We start from the raw sequence: 12792 nt of genomic DNA on the forward strand, positions 1-12792 counted from the left end.
AAGACATCTTACCCCACCAAATTAAACATATTTTGCATTAATTTATACATGATATTTGATACAAATATAATATAATTTAACAAATTGGTGTTAGAACTTTCTAATTATTATTTAGTTTCTCGAAACATTTACATAGGGTATCCCAAAACTACCGCATTTGAAGAGCAGAATGATGCAAACGTAAAATCTTGAAAAGAAAGTTCGTTTGTATTTTAAGTCCAATGTAATCCAAGTCCAATTTAAGTCCAATATGTATTCGTTTTTCATCGTTTGTTATTTTAACAAGTGAAATTTACAAAATTTAAAAAACCCCCAACAAATGCGATTTATTCCTTGTAAACCGATTTTTGGAAACTTAGCTATAAAATATTCTCAAACGTTGCCACTGAGAAGCACACAGAAGCACAGACAAACACTTTAAACTTACGACACTCCTTCTTAAATCAATATCAAAGTGATGGTCAAGGACATCAGATGAGATGAAAAGGATCCTTGGAGAGCATTCATTTTTTGGGACAAATTTTGGAAACATTTTTATTGAAATTAAAATATTGGAGTTGAGTTTGTTCTTTTGAATTATTGTTTTGAATTAAATAATTATCTTACCATTTCACTTTTCAAAACGACTTGCGCCAGGTTTATTTGACCATTCAATTCCATAGTAATTATTTATATGTTAAAGTTATACGTCATGCCTTTTCCAAACTGAATCAATTTTAAAGATCATCACCAATTTTTTAGTTTTTTCGTTTACTAAACTCTAAGCTCGCACTTGAAACATAGCTAAGAACACTCTCCGTTAAATTACATTTCAAATGAAACCAAAAAAAATTAAAATCAGTTTATCCGTTTAGGCGCTACCATGCCACAGACAGACCACCACACAGACACACTCACACATAGCGGTCAAACTTATAATACCCCATTTTTTTAGTTTGGGGGTTAAAGGTAAAAAAGAACGCTTGATTACACTTAGAAGTCGATAATAACTTTAGTTGTAATGTAAAATTCAAAGCGTGGCGTGGGGAGCTTGATATTTGTCAAATCAGCTTATTTATAGAATTGTATCTTCTCTACATCACTCTGCTCTTGTAATACGGTAGTTTTGGAACACCCCAAAGTTACATAGGTACTCATAGCCTTAAAACATACTTCTCCAATTATTTCACATTATGAGTAAGTAGATTGGATATGATTATTCATGTAATTCCATAAATACATTTTCCAACAAATAGGTCATAATATTGCTTCTATATCCAAACAATATAATAGCAATTACCTTTGGTATACAAGGCCTTTTAGTTCGTATATACATGAAATTGGAAACAATACAATTAGAACAAGAATTATAGATTAAATGGAGATTATATTATAATTAAAAGCATTATTATTGACGAGACAAATTTTGGACTGATTACGAAATAGTAGAAGAAGCCTTTTCTAACATATGACGTCAAAGTTTCAGATTGGCATAATAATACCGTACGCACATTGTACAAGATTCTAATTACCGGGAAAGGTGTAGAATTGAAATAGGTTTTCGAGTTATTGACGAAGAACTGTTCAAATTTAGAGTTTCACGATAATTATGATCAATTTTAAAAGTTAATTGTTGAAATACCATGTAAAGACTGTGTTGATTGTGTTGCACTGTCATATTAGATACATGTCACAGATACATAACTGATATTTCCATATAATACATACTATATAATTTGCGCCTCTCACGGGTAAACAGTGATGTTAACGAAAAAATGTTCCAAAGAAAAGTTGTTTATTTTTTTAATAAGGAACATTTTTTATATTTAAACTTTTGTTCTATCTCTAACGGCTTACAAGATGAGTCCTAAAGACCCAAGACCCAATGGACCTATGTTGCCCATTTACGAACTCGATCTCACTTTTTATGTACTGAGTAAAAAAAATTTCAGTTTGATATCATTTTTCGTTTTTGAGTTATCGTGTTGACAGATAGACGGACAGACAACCGAAAATGGACTAATTAGGTGATTTTAAGAAGACCTATACCAAAACTTTGTAGGTAGCATCAATATTTTTAAGCGTTACAAACTTAGGACTAAAGTTAGTATACCTTGTATATTACATATATACATGGTATAAAAATGTGCCTATCGGAAAAAGTAGCATATTTCAGCATATGTTTATAGCTAAAAATTGGTAAAAAGTCAAAATATACGTAAAACGACAGATACAACTTTTCAATTTTTTTTTTTCAGTTAATGTATTTTGAAAGAAAAAAAAAGTGTTTTCTTCAATCTCCACGTGACATAAATGTTGACATGTTATATAACAATCTTTCAACTACCTATAACAAAATTTAGTGGGTTGCTAAAACTTTTGAGATAATATAGTTAATTAATTTCTCTATTGCTTGTGCTAATAAATATAAAACAAAAATAAAACCATAATTAAAAAATACATTAAAAATGAATAAATTAATCATTGTTCCTTTATGTTAAAAAAAGAATTTTGTTTATTATTTTTTAATTTTAAATGGATATTCTTTGTATTTTTATTTTCATTTTTTTTCCTACATTACCATATTTCGACACTTTAATAACAAAATTTGAATAGAAAAAATAAAATTGAGAGAAATTGTGTTGTTAGGATTAAAGGATTTATGACATGTACCACCTATACATTAAAACAAAAAAAATTAAATTAACGGCTGTCATTTTTCATTAAAATATACTCTGACTGAATAATTATCATTTATTATTTAATTAATTTTATCGATTCGACTTTTTACAAGACTTTTCGTTATATGTCTGTTGCAGCTAACTACTTGAATAAGCCGTTCAGTTAGCAGCCTCGCCTTTTTACAAAACGGTGCCGTGCATTAGCGGCATGAATGATACTCAGGCGTGGCACCTAATACCACAGTCGTTATCTCAGAGATTCCGCGCTTGAATAATTGAGTTGTCGAACAAAATTTTGTTATCAAAAATGTAAAGATAGCTTATAAGTTTTAAAATAAAATTGTTTTTCTTTTTTCGTTATAATTTCAAAGTGTCATACAGTTTTAAAAAAATTTGCGAAAGAGTAACGAAAGCACACGAAGAAAAAAGTTTCGTAACACATCGTTTACGTGTTTAAAAAATTTAAGGTTAAGCTTTGTTAAGCTTTAAAGCTTTGTCCATTCAGTTAAAATAAACAGTTCAATTAATTATTCAGCAGATGGAGTTACAGTAAAATGGTGATTTTTTATACCAGAAACATTTCTATTTTTGAATAAAAATAAGTATTATCAGTGTTATTAATTCTTTTTTAATATATTGTCGAACATAATACCTAAAGCAAAATCGATGGGAAAAATTTTTCAAGTTATATGTATTTAAATATAAATCAGCAAAAACTAATACAAAGAAAGAGTTACAGTAACTCTTTAGGAATATCAATTAACAAACATGTGCATATATTTTTATTGGCTTTTATATTTTAACATTCAGTACGTCACGAACATAATAACTGATCGCAAAGAACGTTTTAATTCTGTGAATTCAAGTTTTTAATTTGTGAAGTTCAATTTTATTTTATTGAAATAAAATTAAAAAACTTATTATATTTTTCAACAACCCAATAGTAATGTTGATTTTTAGAGTGTCAACAATTTTTTTTATATAGTGGACCATTTTAAATTCAATTCGAGGTGAACAAACTTCTATCCGTGTATTCTTTTATTCTTTACTATAAATTGTTTTTATTTTCAATGCTGAGAAAAATGGGTGTGTTATAAAATAAGAAAAATAGGAAACCATTTTAAGTGTTTTCTACAAAAAACTAATGCATTTTAGTCAAACATAAATCAAAAAAAGACACTTAGTGTGTATTATAAAAAAAAGCAATTCATATGTTGGAAATTTACAGAAAGAATTTATCTCGCGTTTACAATTGACTGGTATTATACACGAAATAACAGACAATAAATGTGTACCTATAATTGTACATTGATGATTTATTGCTAATAAATAATATTATCAAAAACTATTGATACCTTTTGCTTAGATTTTCGACAGTTTCATAGCCTAAAAAATAGCTGGGAACTCTGATCTGGATGCCATTCGAACCAATTACTAGAATCCTTCTTAAAAACATTTCTACGCTGTTAATAAACTAATCTAAAATTTTTTTCTTCCTACTAAAAACTATTATAATAAAATCACTCAACGTACTTGAAAAGTTTCAAAAATCCTTAAATTTTTAAGTAACCGTGACAGAGAAACTAAAAACGTACATTTTTTTATGAAGTTCTTTGAGCTATGTTCATTTTGATTGGTTGCTAAGCAGTTTGCAATCGTAGATCATTTTTTATCTTTTTCAGGCTACAGCGGTGGCTTATTATGATAGCTTCACCTTTCAAGCAACACTTTCTCTTGAGTCCCAATGAGAAAATATTTATCCATTCAGAATCTTATTTTTGAATTAATTTGTTGTGGTGTTTTTTCTTACGTCATCATGTTGAATTAGATTCAAAAATAAGATGATATCAGTTCAATTAAATTAAGGAAATAAATTTTATTGTTTTTAATTAAACTTTCTGAACGTTAATTATGTAGTGGAAATAAATTTTTCTATTTTTATTAGTTTCAAAATAATAAATTTACTGAATGACGCCAGATCATCGCGTCATAGTAAAAATAAAAATAAAAATAAGGAAACATAAGATATATGTCCTTTTAACAATAAATTGTTTCGTAAACAAAAAGATAATTAAAAAAACGAGGTAGAAAAATTTTTTTCGCCTCAAAATACTAATGTAATAAATATAAAATATTTTATGTGGTATTTTTTGCGTGCAGAATCAAATTCAGCGTCGCTAGCGGAAATAATGAATAGTGATATATAATTCATATGTGCTTCTTGTATTCAGAATAATACCTTCTAGTTTTCAAAATTATTAAATAACAACCGACAAAATAATTGTTATTTTTATTATTTTTGTTCATCGATCACAGATAACGGACATTTTTTTTATTCAAGGTAAATGACGATATGTCTTTTCAAATTTTTACCTCCTAAACACTCTCTTTGGGTATTGTTTTAAACTGGAATAAGACACATGAACTTATATTTTATTCGAAAACAAAAAGAATAATGATTTTTGTCCTTATTCTTGGTTTTCTCTCGGTTACCTGCCTTTTGATAAATTTTGCCTCCATATGTCGACCAACTGCCTTATGAAGCTACAATATTCAAGCTACATTTCTTTCCATCCATCTCTTTCAAACAAAGAACAAATGTATATATCTCCAGAAGAAAATACTGAATCTTTTCGTGAAAATCTTTTCGAAAATGGACTAAACAATTTCGAAATAATCATTAAACAAAATCCAGACACACTCAGTTTATACTATTATCTCTTTCAAATGCTATATAAAGTGAATTAAAACAAATACTTGGTCTTCTTTATTATATTATAAGATACTATTAGAGACAACAGATAACTTTTCTTGTTAAAAGATGATATTTTTATGAAATATTAATTTTCTAAAGTGTAGAAAAATATAAAACTGGAAAGTTTTATTCAATTTTTTAAACAATAAACCACAATGGATGGAATACATTAACAAAACCATATTATTCTTATAAAAGGAAAAAATGTAAAAATTGCATGCACTTTTTTACTAAAAAAATTATATCGACATTAAGTTTTTATTATTTAAATTATATTCAATTTTTAGGATTAAAAATTTAATAATGGATGTGCAACTCAAATCTAAACACATTGCTAAAAATATTTCAAAAAAACCTTAGCATAATACTAAATATTGAACATTTTTATTTAAATGTAGTTGACATAAAAAAACTTTGGACGTAAGTAAGAAGTGAGATCTCTTAAAAAGCTTTTCTATAAATTTTTTCTATATCTATTTCTGTTTCTATATTTATTTTGCTGGATTATTTCTTCACGATATTTTTTTAACAAAGTTTCTTTTTGAGTTTTTTTTTTACGTACATTTTTGGTTATCTTTTTGTTGAAAAGTAAGGGAAAGAGTCCACCTAATGAAAACAATATTCAAAATTTTTTTTAAATCATAGTGATGTCTCTTATACCTTTTTGTTTTTATCCCAATTTAAAACTGTATAGCCCTTACCTAATCAGCTTTACATAGATTAATTTCACAAGTGAAATTTACAAAATTTAAAGAAACCCCCGACAAATTCGATTAAACCGGTTTTTGGAAACTTAGCTATAAAATGTTCTCAATCAAGGTGGTTCGACCGTGTAGGGGCTACGATGCCACTGAGAAAGACACAGACGCACAGATAAACAATCTAAACTTATAATACTCCTCTTTAAATCATTATCAAAGTGATGGTCAAGGACATTAGATGAGATGAAAAGTATACTCAGAGAGCTGCCATTTTTTGGGACAAATTTTTGGAAATATTTTAATTCAAATTGAATGATTTGAGCTGAGTTTTTGAATTATTGTTTTGAATTACCTAAATAATTATTTTACCATTTCACTTTTCAAAATGAATTGAGCCAGGTTTATTTTACCATTCATTTCCATAGTAATTATTTATATGTTAAAATTATACGTCATGCTTTTTCCAAACTGAATCGATTTTAAAGTTCATCGTCAATTTTTTAGTTTTTTCGAGAACGGAACTCTAAGCTCGCACTTGAAATGTAGGTAAGAACACTCTCCGTTAAATTATCATTCAAATGAAACAAAAAAATCAAATCGATTCATCCGTTTAGCCGCTACGATGCCACAGACAGACAAACACACAGACACACACATAGAGGTCAAACTTATAACACCCTTTTTTTAATTCGAGGGTAAAAAAATAAAGTTAGACATATAATATTAAAATGGAAAATTTTATTAATAATTTTTATACCAAAAATCGCATGAATATTTCAAGAAGCAATTTACAAGTGAACACAACAAGCAAAAATTTTTTATATATTATACAGACAATGAAAATAAAGATGAAAATATATCTACTACATTCAATTGTTTTGTAAAAAAAAAAAAACAATCAACAAAAACTCAAAGTAAATACAAAGTATCTATCTTTTACATGAAATTCTCTCTAACTTTTTCTCGTCTTTTTTTTCAAAACAAATGAAAATTACATGTCACTTGAAGATATATTATTATATATACATTTTTGTTTTATTTGTTGTGGCCAGAATCACACCTTTCGTTCTTTTGATGAAACTGGAAACATTTTCATTATTATTTTCAGAGTGAGTAGAATACAACATGTGTCACACCAGTGTGGTATACACTTTTGTTGTCATTTAGAATATACAGTAGAATCTCGATAACTTAAACCTCTGTAACATAAAAACCTCTGTTACTTCAAAAAATACTATGTTCCCTTCCCATCAGAGCCCAAAACCTCTATATCTTAAAAGACGCAACCTCTATAACTTAAATAAATAATCTCTGTATAGGCCCTCAGTAACTACATAGAAACATGTACATACCTCTATATTAACTAGGGTACATAGAAACATGTACATACCTCTATATTAACCTTTACCTAACATAGACACTTGATAACTTAAAACCTCTATAACTTAAAATATTTTGTGTTTCCCTTGGACTTTAACTTATCGAGATTCTACTGTAATATAATATTGTGAAACAAACCAATTATTTTATTTCTTCATTGTAATTATTGTTGTTTGTTTGTATAATATTATGGGTTGTAATTGCGTTCCCGAAAGTGCACGGCAGTGCTAAACACATGGTCATGCACAGCTATTGCTGTTATTCCAACTTAACATGGACTATTTTGAGGATTTAAATATTCAACAACTTACGAAAAGAAAACGAAGTTCACAACCCAATATTCTGTGGATCATCACTACCGAATCTGGAAACGCTCTGTTCAATATATCTTTACAGTTCACTATAGAGTACCTACAGCATCAGTAGGAGCGTGCAAGTGTGATTAATACATTGCAAATTCTACAACTTTTATCGAATATCCGAAGGAAATGGAGCTATTGCTTTTGTACTGATGATGGAATTTTGAAAAACTTTCTTCAAATGTTCAACGTTTATGTGTCTGTAATCTCTCTAGGCAATTTCAGTCCTATTTGAATAAAATTTGGTATCAAGAAGGTTAATGGTACTTGAAAGGTCAAGTTTGCTAATTCAAAGTTCCAAATTTTGAAATTTTTCAAAATTAAAAATATTTTTGTATTTATTGATCAGTCTTAAGCGAAAAAAAACACAAGACGCTTAGTTTTCGAAATAAAAATTCTTAAAAAATTCAAAATATACAACATTCGATTTTAAGAAAAATGTGATATTTTTTTTAATCTCTGAGGGAATTCCCTCAGCTAAGCGTGGCTTCTGCGCTACGAATTTTTATTTATTGTGAGTATGTTCTTCTCTAAGCGTCTAGTAACAGCTTGATCTTCTTTTGTAACACACAGAGAGTGAATAAATGGCTATTTTTCTGCTTGTACTTTTCTAGTATGTACATAGAATAGAAAAAAGTGTTTCATTAAGTATCTATCTAATATCATTGATCAGCCGTACAAGACGTTGTATTGATATATGATACATGATGCTGCGTCTTTTCTTCTATATAGTTTACGTTATGTTTGTAACTGAAAAACAGCGACAAATTACTCACCAATAAGCAATAATTTATACAGTGCTTCGCTCATAAAGTATTGTACGTTGTCTCCAAAATTACAAAACTTTTTCCGAATAATCAAGAACTTGAACCTTTTTTTTATTAACATGATGTTTTTAATTCGATAAAGAAGTATAACCCAGTGCCGCCTACCTTATATAGTGAAAATTACTATAAAGCTTGGATTTAATTCAAAAAACGATAATGTTGGTTATTTAATTATAAACCAAAGTTTGATTCGTTCATGACATTTTGGATATAAAATTTCTTTGTTTATTTTTAACCTGTTAGTATTATAACTAATTAAATAAAACAATAGCAAAGAAAATTATTATTTGATTAAACCTTGTATAAACTTTGAATAAATTATTACAAAAATAAATATTTCAGATCGATTACTAGAATGAATAAGATCAATATATCACCTAAAAATAAATGGCATTTACTGAAGTTACTGAAAAAATATTTGAGAATTGGTTTTAGTCTATCTAAAATGAAATGATTCGACCTTAAACGAAGTGAACATTTATACGAAGGAAGTGCAATTTATTAGATTTTTTTTATATACCACTGCCTCTTTAACCTTTATGAGAGATGTAATTTTTTTTTTTTTTTTTGAAGCTTGTATTTTAGTCATTGCTGTTTTTGAATTGTATATAATCAGCCGATAAAAAATCGCTAAAATCGATAGCATTTTTTATTATAAATACACAAATTACTACATAAATTACACGTACACAATTTTATTTAATTAAATTTGAAAACAATAGTAAAATTCCTCTATAAAATGACATCATTTTAACATTTATAGGCGTGTAATATTAATTGTGTAAAATAAATATATTTGTTAAAACAGACAAATCAATTTTTCAATTTCATTCCCGTTTTGTCATTATCATTAACATAGTTTTTTTGTTTTGTTAAAAAATATAATTATTTTAAACATTTTAATAAAACATTTTGTATGCTTATAGTATACAATAAAACATTAAAATTGAAACATAAAACAATTTTTATATTATTTTAACGTCTACTAACAACCAGAGCTGCTTATTTCCATCGTATTTTGATATTGCACGATCTCAACCCGGAGCTCTTGTAACACGTGTAGAAATAAAACTGTCATGGCTGTCAGTAGTGGATCAATGTTTATAATATCAATATTAACTTAAAAAATTAGACACATATTAAGGTTCGATGACAACAATAGTTTAACGTATCCTAGTATCCTGACCAGAACCTCCAGAATCGATAATCTTATCATCTTCATTTCTTTAATAATTTCATCTTGAAATATTGAAAATAACTCTAATGGTCTGTTTGGTTGGTTTATTCTCTACAGTATCCGCTACGCATGCGGAAGGCTGTCGGATTTATTATATTTTCCTACCCAAAGGGTATCAATTGGTTAAGGCGAAACCAATTCCGTTCGCGGTATGACTAGGGTAGCGAGTTCAATTCCCGCCGTCACAACAAAAATTAATTTAATTAATAGTTGTGATGGGCTGGTGTAGAAAATAATTGAGGAGCTGATAAATGAAATTATTAGCGGAATGGTGGTAAAACACATATATAATATAACATTGTGCTCTATAGCCTACGTGTGTCCTTCGTAGGCAGCCAATATAACTTACCCTTACCTAACCTACCCAAAGAGTAAGCAATTTGTAACTTAACGAGACTAGAAAATAAGAAAATAAATTATAATTTAAAAAATATATAAAACTTTCCTAAAAACACTTTTTAGAACAATAAAGCGAGATTTTTTTGTTTTTTAAACTATAATTTATTAACTGTAATAAAATTTCAATGATAGATAAATGAAAATAATTAATTTGGTGTAAATTTGCTTAACTACTACTTTTTAATAATGAATTTAAAAAAAAAAGGAAGCGGTGTAGGAGTTTTTCAGTGCATATTTTATAATTTTAGCAAAGACTTGCATAAATCATTTTCCATTTTCTATGTCAACAGTTTACTTTTAAATAATATATACAAACCATTTTGAATAAAATTTATCTCTTAAAAACAATTTCAACAGTACATGAAACTGTACACATATGGTTAATATTAAATTTGAATATTTGGAATGAGACTAATTCGGTTGATTTAACTGCTTCGGTTCGATATTTTAATACAATTAAACATGAACGTCACAATTTTAAACAAATCGTTTATAATTTGAAATAATTCAAATATTTATTGACACATTTAAAACAATTACTTATTGAAAGCTGGCACCAAAGTGTTAAATAAAGTGTTAAAAAATGGCGAAAAGTTTAATTTGTGTCTGAAGAAACTATTAAAGGTTTCCAACCGGAAATTCTAATCACGGATAAGTCTTGTTAAAGTATCTAAGCTTAGGATTCATGGCCTTTATGCATATTTACTACTAATTTTAATAGTAAATAATTCGATTTAATGTCGCAAAAATAGAATTCGTAAGCTTCTCAAAAATTCCTACATATGTACAAATGTGATAAAAAAACTACTCAAAATTGATTCAGGGATGTCAAAAATTTATAATTCCATTGACAAATAGTTATGGAATGTTTTTATGAATACAAATATTCCGTACTTTAAACAAAAGCTGGATCGCTGTATCCCTGTCCCAAGTATCCCAAAACTTAAATTTTGATAAATATATAGTTCATTGTCGTCGCTGGCAATGTAGTATCTTTCTTTATCTTAAAATAAAGAACCATTTAATCAAAACTTTAAATCTAAATGAAAGTGTAAGATAAATTTAACAAAAACTCATTCTGTAAACGAAACACAACAATAAAAAGTCATTCCATTTAAAAAGAAAAAGCATTTTTCTTATTTTCGTTTACAACTAAACTTGTTTGTTACCAAAAGGAATCCTTGAAATAAATGTTTCATAAATAATTTTAAGTGAAAAGGAAAAAAGTAGGAATAAAAAAATATATTTCCCTATATGATGCCTATACATTATTCCTATTTTCATTTATGTTCAAAATCTAACAATTTATTCGAAATTTTTTTTGCAATAATGGATACAAATAAAACTTATCATGATTATGTCAAGGTTATCCATTATTGAAACTGACATGGTTAAGACGTAAAGCTTTCATTCGATGTTCGTTTCGATGATTATTGTGATTTGTTCTTTGGTTTACTGTTTATTTGCTATTTTTATGACTACTATGCACTAAGCAAAATGGATAAAATTTCTTCTATTGTGGAAATTATCCATTAACTGTACAAATTTTTCTCGCACGAGAGGTACACTGTATAAGTGATGGAAAACAAAAATTTGCAAGACATCACAACATTAGATTTTTCCTTTCTTTTTCATCACCTAAAGGAACATGCTGCTTCTCAGTTACTGTCATAAAAAAATGCTTTCCCCTTTCACCATGATGAGTAGAAAAAAAATAGCTTTGAGTTTAAATTTAAAGAAATATGTCTTTCTTTTTTATTATTATAAATATATTTTTAAGATTAAAAAAAAAAAAGAATATTTAACCGATTTTGTCGTCATATTTTCCCTGTAAAGGTCGCCAAAAAAAAATTGGTTTTTTCAACTGTTAGGATTCTTTACATTTTTAACCCCCAAACCAAAGGGGGTGTTATAAGTTTGGCCGCTGTGTGTGTGTGTTTATCGTTTCTACTATTCCCGTAAAAATATTTTTACCACCCAGTCCCAACCACCTACATAAAGTGCTTCTAAACTCTTTTATGTGATATCGCATTAATAAAAAAAAACCTTGAAGTGTAATGCCTTTGTCCATTTGAAAATTTTTGTCCAATACTTTTTTTCAAGTAGCTCTACGTTGAAAATTTCTTTCATTGACTTTGATCGGGAAATTTCAAAATTTAATAATGGAGAATTTCGTTCTATCCGAAAAAAATTTCTGAGTTATAGGAAAAAATCTTGACAAATTTAATATGCTTAATTATTATTATTTAATAATATTTTGAACAACCAAAGGAGTGAATTAATACCATGTGTGATCCAGACATTTGTTTGTAGTTAAAATCGTCGTCAGTAAGTCCAAAATGATCATTATTTCATCTTATTCGTTAGACGATCACAAGCAAACAGACAGACAAACAGTCAAGATAGAAGCAGATAGACAACACAACGAAAAAGCATTTATCACATTATGTTTAACTGTATATGGTTATACTTGG

Source organism: Chrysoperla carnea, chromosome 4 (genome assembly GCF_905475395.1).
Source record: "Chrysoperla carnea chromosome 4, inChrCarn1.1, whole genome shotgun sequence".
Classification (NCBI taxonomy): domain Eukaryota; kingdom Metazoa; phylum Arthropoda; class Insecta; order Neuroptera; family Chrysopidae; genus Chrysoperla; species Chrysoperla carnea.